The following is a 7,537-nucleotide window of genomic DNA, read 5'->3' on the forward strand; positions in this document are numbered from 1 at the left end:
TTTTTTTTTTTTTTTAAACTGTGCTTTATTTAGGGCTAAGCTGGAGAAAGCGTCATCCAATAGTTACAGAAGGTTACAAGGAGTTTTAGGGAGTCATTGTGAAAAGAGCAGTTGTACTGAACTGCAGCTGAATTTTTATTTTTTTACAACATCTGGACATCCTAAAAGGAGGAGTCAAGAGAAACAAAAAGAAAATTAGATGAAGTAAAACAAAAAGAAAATAGAAAGAAAAGGGAGGAGGCCTGAGAGCAACCAGAAATTTGTTGTTCTAAAGAAAAAAATACGTCTGAGATCCCTCTGGCCTCCAGACGGACATCAATGACCAGCTCTTGAGGCAGAATGCAAAGCAAGTCTTCCCAAGGGTGCAAATAAATTATAATAAATATGTTATACTTTAAAATATATGTGTTCTTAAATAATTCAATGTTTTTTTTTTCTGATTCTGAGTTTTTTAAGCAATGCCTTTAACTGCTCTAAAGTCATTTACCAAAGATAAATATCGTGCTTTCATTAAATAGTTTTCCTTTCTCTATCATTACAACTAAAAGTCCTACAAAATATGCAAATTTATTTACAGAAAAACAGAGCCGGCATCATTTAAACATCCCTGTTTTTCAAAATTCCTTGTAAACAGGTTCAGAAATTCTTCAAAGATTGTTTGTTTCTCTCTCTCGTTAAGGGTGTGTGTGTGTGTGTGTGTGTGTGTGTGTGTGTGTGTGTGTGTGTGTGTGTGTGTGTGTGTTGTCTAGTTGTTTGAAGATGAAAAGTTCCCAGTTCTCTCTGTCCTGGAAAGTCTCCGGAACAAGCACAGAAGGCGAGTGAAGCAGAGGTGAGGAGGGCGGAGAGAGCGCGCGTGCGCGCGGCTCCTGGGCTGGCGGGCGAAGCCAGAGGCGGCAGGACGCTTCCGGAGAGGCACTTCCTGGAGGAGTGGCACTTCCGGCTGGAGCCCGCAGGTCTGGACAGCCGGGTCTGGCCTTTGGGGGCCGAGTCCGACAGCACTCGCGGGGAGACGGATCGATGCTCAGTCTAAACTCTACCAACGTCTGGGATTTTAGCATAGCGCTAACTTCTATAAGGTTTTTTTTTCCTTTTTTTTTTTTTTTTTTTTTTGTTTTTGCTTTCCTCTAATTTTTTTCTTCTATGATATAGGTATTTTAAACTTTTTCCTTTTAAAATTCTATACAACTGTTATGAGGGGGAAGAGTTTAGAAGCATTTACAGACTTTTCACAACAATTACCTTGCCTTCGAGGTCCCCTGGTTCCCCTCGTGTTCTCACTCTTCATGGATAATGACTTAATATCTTTGTCGTTCCCCAAATATCCACCAATCTTTTTATCTTAACAGCTCCATCCGGACATAAGATACAGAAAATCATAGGAAAGTTTCAGAGACTTCAATAGGGTAATCAAAGCGCCTCTCAAAGTATCAAAGAACTAGTATCTTGCTGTTTTAAAAGCGTCAAAGCATTATTTTTTTCCTGTTTTGTTGGTGGTGGTTTTTTATTTATTTATTATTTTTTATTACTTTTTTTTTTTTCATAGAATCGCTCTAAGCTGTTTCAAGAACAGCTAGGAGGCAGGAAGGAGATTGGTCTCCATTTTACTTCTAATTGACAGAGCTACAAATCTGCAATAAAAAGTTTGGTCCTTTGGTCCCTAAATAGCTAAAGGAATGACAAATAGAGATGCTCAGTGGTGGCCTCCCAGCCGCCTGCTGGGGACTAGGCCCCTTTGTACGCTTGCCGCTTGCCCCTGCCTGACTCAGGCGCCCACAGGCTGGAAAAGCCCCAGGATCGGTTGGCAGCAGCAGTGTCTCCTAGTGCTCAGCCCTTCAGCTTCCCCATCTGGCCTCACGTTATTTCGGTTTAAAGTTGCAGGTTTTTTGTTTGTTTATTTTATCTCATTTTTCTTCGTCGTCATCATGTTTATGTCATGTGTATTTTTCCCCAAACACGTGCCCTCTGTACTCCATAGGCGCTATACTTTCCTTGAAGAAATGTTCTAGTCACACAGGTGTCTGGAGTCTTCAGCTTGATTGGTATTGGCTGATATGTCAAAGGTGCCGAAAGGGAGGAACATCTGCATCAGCTCAGCGTCCCCAAACTCCTGGGGCAGATGGTAGATGAGCAGGTTGCAGCCCTCTGGCCCTTCTCTCTGTTGCTGGGGAATCCTTGGCGGTGGCTGAGGAAAGGCCTGGCTTATCTGACCATAGGCAGCAGGGTAGGCAGCTGGTCCTGCATACTGCTGTACTCCAGCGTAGGCCTGTTGCAGGGGGTCCGCTGTGGTGGGACTCTGTGCTGGGTAGGGGTGGATGCCATTGGCAAACAGCTTCCGCAGCAGGCTGCCCACTGGCCTGTGGGGGGAGGCCGGTGAAGCCATTCACCCCAATGGGGGATGGGATGCTAGGCACAGCTGGTGCAGTGATGCCCGAAGGGGTGCTGCCACCTGAGGTTGGGGTCATAGGTGCGGCTGCCAGGCCATTCATGTTGAGGGCTGCCATCTGCTGCATCTGGGCGGCAGCCAAGGCAGCCATGGGATTCAGGTAGCCTCCTTGCGCGACTGATGCCATGAGGGCTGCTTGCTGCTGCATCAGTGCCTGAGCAAAAGCACCATAGGCTCCGAAGGGGACGGCCATGGGGTTGGACATGCCCATCTGGCCAGCCATCTGCTGCATCCGTCCCATCGTGCGCTTCTTGTCAGTGTCTGCAAACTTGACCACCAGGCTGGAGGAGGCTCCCCTGATCTGAAAAAAAGTGGTAAGGGTGATGAGACCCTGTACGCACTCCGAGGGCCACACTCAAAGGCTTGGTCTGGCTTCCGTGTAGAGCGCTGATGGTGGCTTGCGCCTCAGCAGGGGAGGAGTACCTTGCTCTTGACATCAGGCCCTCGCAGGATAGTGCACTCCTCGATGTTCCTGAAGGCCTCGAAGAGGCGCGCACGTCGTCCTCGAATTGCTGCTGGTTGAGCATGCCCACGAAGAGTTTTCTATCTTCTAGAACAAAATTAGGAGATGCTTACCCGGTGTGGGGGGGGGGGGGGGGGCCGGGGGGGGGGGGGGGGGGGCCGCCGGGGGGGGGGGGAGGGAGACGTATATAATTTAATACAAAGACATGACCCTGCAGATCTCTGTAGCAACATTCCTAGAGTGACTTGAACAAGAGCCCCCATGGAATACCTCCTTGTGAGGTATTCCTCCCATCCTGCCCAATCCTACTTAAACCTATTCATTCCTAGTAGTTTCTCTATATACGTTTTCATAGTCTTTATATTATACTGTTTCCCCCCTACTCTGCGGCATTCTCCAAATGGGCTTCAACAGGTACTTGAGGTTGAACATACAAAATTAGAAAATGAAATTTGGGTCCCTATATGAAGGAAAATGTATGGTGCTTTTTTGGCTTACTTCACTCACTATATTTTTTCCAAGTTCCATCCTCTAATCTGCAAAGTTCATGATTTATACGACAGCTGATTACATTGTACATATACATCACATTTTCATCATCCATTCGCTAGTTGATGGACAGCTAAGCTGATTCCATTTTCTAGCTATTGTGATAGGGTAGCAATAAACATGAATGGGTTCTCTGTAGCAGAATACAGAGTATTTTGGATACGCCCAACTTGAGACTGGGTATGATAATACTACCTCTAGTATTTTTCTTTTTGTCCAGGATTGCACTGGCTATCCAAGGTCATTATAATTCCATGTAAGTTTTAAAGATTTTTTTTTTAATTTCTGTGAATAGTTTCATAGAAATGTTATTTAGTATTGCATCGAATCTGTACGTTGCTTTTGACAGGATAATCATTTTTCTCAGTATTAACTCTACTAATTCAATAGCACAGTATTTCTAAAGAACTTTAGTATTTTTGAAGGTAGTGTGAATGGGATTATTTTCTGGATTTCTTTTCCAATGTGATTGTCATTGAGATGTGGAAAGGCTGTTGATTTCTGTGTCTTGATTTTGTACCCTGCCACAACCCTGAAATTATTAATCAATTTTAAGACTTTTCTAGGAGATTCTTCTTAGTCTCTTATGCATAACATCATATCATCCACAAACAGGGATGCTTTGACTTTTCTTAATTGTAAATATTTTATTTCTTTGTCTGTTTTTATTCCTCTAGCAAAGATTTCAAGCACTATATTGAGTAGGTGTGGAGACAATGAACAGCCTTTCTTGTTGCTGATTTTTACAAAATTTTCTCAAGTTTTTCTTCACTTAAGATGATGTAGCCTACATTTGTTATATACTTCTTCTATTGTGTTAAAATATGTTCCCTCCTACCCTACTTTATCATGAATGACTAGTGGATCTTGTAAAGGCATTTTCTGTATCTATTGCAATGATCATATTTCGTCTTTAAATTCATTTATATGATGCATTTATTTATGGATTTGAGTTTATTGAACCAACCATGTTACAGGATAAAGTCAATTTGATCATGGTGAATAATATTTTTCATATTTTCAGGTTTGCAAGTCTTTTTAATATTTTTTTATTATTTGAAATGTCATATATTTGTACAATATATTTTCATCATCTTTACCCCTACTGTCCTGCAACTGTTTTAAGCCCACAACAGGTGTGTTTCCAAATTCCATGTCACCTTTTTTTTATAACACACTGATTACACAAACTGTCTACACATACATGGGTGTGGGGCCATCCACTGAAGCTACCTACCAGTGCTCATGTTCATCCCCACCACCAAAGAAAATTAACTCTCTCTTTCCAAGCAGAATCAATCAATTGCTAATAGTTGCTAAGACAGATGTGGGGCCTCAGGACTCCCTCTCTCACCCATGCTGGAATTTTGACTGGTGTGGTCTAGTGTGGTCTTGTAGGCAGCTACATCTACAGTCAGTTCCTGATTCTGATGGCTACATTCTTTCCAGAAGATTGCATTTCACAGCACTACTCTCCATCTCCTGGCTCTTATATTCCTTCCACCTCTTCTTCTGTAATGTTATCTGAAGCTTTAGTGGAGGGAGTGATATAGAAACCTTACTTATGGTTGATCTCTCATCAACACTTATTCTCAGCACTTTCACAAGCTATGAATTTCTACATAACCACTACAGAAAAAAAAATGTAGTTTCCTGACCATGGTTGAGAGCAGCAGAGATTTATAGTTATAAACATGAGTATATTTAGAAAATTGTTTAACAGCATGACCATTAAGCAAAACAATAGATTCTCTACTAGGCTCAATCAATGACTTCTCAGCTATGAGTTTTGGACCATTTTTTTAACCTTACCAAGCACTAAATTTTCTTTTGGAAAAGGCCTTGAATCCAACCAGAAAACAATTAGTTACCCCAATAACAGTCCTACCACTGTTGTGCCATTGGGCATATTTTTCTTGGTTGGTTGTTATTTCAGAATACTGGCTTCAGGGGCTGAGGTTTTATAAGCACTTTGTAGAGAATTATTATGTCTATATTCATCAAAGATAATGGTGTATAGTTTTGTGGTTGTTACTATGACTTTATTGAGTTTTAATATTAAAGTAATGCTGACTTTACAGCAGATCTTATGCCTATGATCTGGTATTCTTTCATTTTTAATTCTCATGATTCTTAGATATGGTCTTATCATAGTTTCCCAAAGATCTGGCATATGCCATCCATGTGGGCTTTATAAAAATTAATTATTTTGTTTGATTGAATGATCCAATTTTTCTGTTTTGTCTTCAGATAATAATATTCTGTCTCTACATGATCCATTCTGTTAAAGAAACTAAAAGTCTTAACTTGCTTGTTGAAATGTTCATTTCCAACTTCATTTTAGTTGGGGATTTTCTTTAGTATTTCTATCCCGTTATTGGATTATACTTTCATATTATGAATTGACCTCCTTATTTCATTTAACTGTTTGTGTTTTCTTGGGCTTCCATCAGATTATTTCTGTTTTCTTGAAGTATATTGAGGTTATTGTTTGTGTCCTCTTTCAATTCTTTAACTCATTAAGCAAGTTTATAACTATTCTTTTGAATTTTATGTTTTGAGATTATTCTAAGTTGTCTAATTATTTAATTCTTTTCTAAGTTGTTCTTAATAGGGATTGTTACTATGGAATTGGTATGTGTGAGGGGACCTAGCATTAGGTTGGTAGTTGTATATTTGGTATGTAGCTTTGATATGTGGGGAGCTGTCAATGGAGAAGAGTTGGCTTGGGGGATTTCTCAAGCAGCTGGATAGGAGTTCTTGCTAGGGTCTCACATGCCAACTGGACATTTTGTGACAGTCAGTGGGGTGGGCTTGGGGAATTCCTCAGAGTATTTGGGGGAACTCCTCAGGGTATTAGGGGAAACCCTTACCACGCCTTCAAGGGTTTCCCTTGTGTTTTGCAGTGGGGTTGTCTTAGGAGATCCCTGAAGGAAGTGAAGAAATCTCTTAACAGTGTCTCAAAAATCTGGATAAAACCTTTTGGACAGGAAGCAAGTGGGGTGAGCTTGGGAGAGCTCTTAGCTGGCCTTGTGGGCTGTCTAGAACTTTATAGACAGTCAACAAGGTAGGCTGGGCTTCTACAAACTCTTTTAACAGTGACAAATAGTTGAACCATGTTAAGTGCAGAGTCTCACATAATCTCTTAATTGTAAGTCTCTATCAAATAAAAGGCATGCTATATACTTCTAATGTCCAATAGAACCACATAAACATCCCCATTTCAAAAGGAAGGTCAAGAAACATAGCTAGCAAAGATCAGGCCAAATCAAATGCAGCAGGAAAAACTCCAAACATTGTGGTTCTCGGCCCCTCCTTTGGGGCTACTAATGATCTCCAACAGTCTTGGGTAGCTGAACCCTTCCAGTTCCTTTATAATATCATTACCTAGCCACCCTCTTGGACCAGTTTGTGTCTGTGACTTTCCTAGGTTGATGTCCCATAGACTTGGTATCTCCAGCATCCTAAAGTCTTCAGTGCAACCCAGGCTTTACCCTCACAGCTTCACACTGTGGATTCTCTGGGCCTCCCTGCGCACAACCTGGCCCTGCCATACATTGCCTGAAACCTTAGAGTAACCTGCCTGACCTCGGGACTCTTACACTAAGCCAGAACTATGTGCGTAATGCTACCAAGTTCCTCTGCCTATTTAAGATGTAGCATAGCCTTCATCTACCACAGCTATAATGACTTCTGTGTACCTTACCAGCTGAAATTTAGAAAACACTCCCAGGGTGGCTGTTTTGTCGAGCAGGAGATCCCTCTATCCTCAGAAAGATTTTCAGATCAGGCTCCCTTCTTTTAAATTAATTCGCATTTTTATAAGTTGGAGCCTACAATATGTACAGCCTTGGATTGGGAGAACCTCTGGTTGTCTCAGCACAGAGCATAAAGTGACTCTTTATGGAAGGGGAGGAGGACCTCCCCTATCAGTGTACTTGGGGAGGGGCACAGGAGAAGAGGAAGGGAGGATGGGATTGGGAGGGGATGAGGAAGGGGGCTACAGCTAGGATGCAAAGTGAATAAATTGTAATAAATAAAAAAATAAATTATTTTTGTCCATCTAAAAGAGAGAGAGAGAG

At 41.6% G+C, this 7,537-nt stretch overlaps 1 pseudogene; it reads right to left on the bottom strand.

The window, feature by feature from the left end:
- Window positions 1–2,002: 2,002 nt before the first annotated feature.
- On the bottom strand, window positions 2,003–4,610 carry LOC129692697 (CUGBP Elav-like family member 4; annotated as a pseudogene).
- Window positions 4,611–7,537: the final 2,927 nt, after the last annotated feature.

The sequence above is a fragment of the Psammomys obesus genome, unplaced genomic scaffold (assembly GCF_907164565.1).
Source record: "Psammomys obesus unplaced genomic scaffold, mPsaObe1.curated_primary_1811, whole genome shotgun sequence".
Taxonomy (NCBI): domain Eukaryota; kingdom Metazoa; phylum Chordata; class Mammalia; order Rodentia; family Muridae; genus Psammomys; species Psammomys obesus.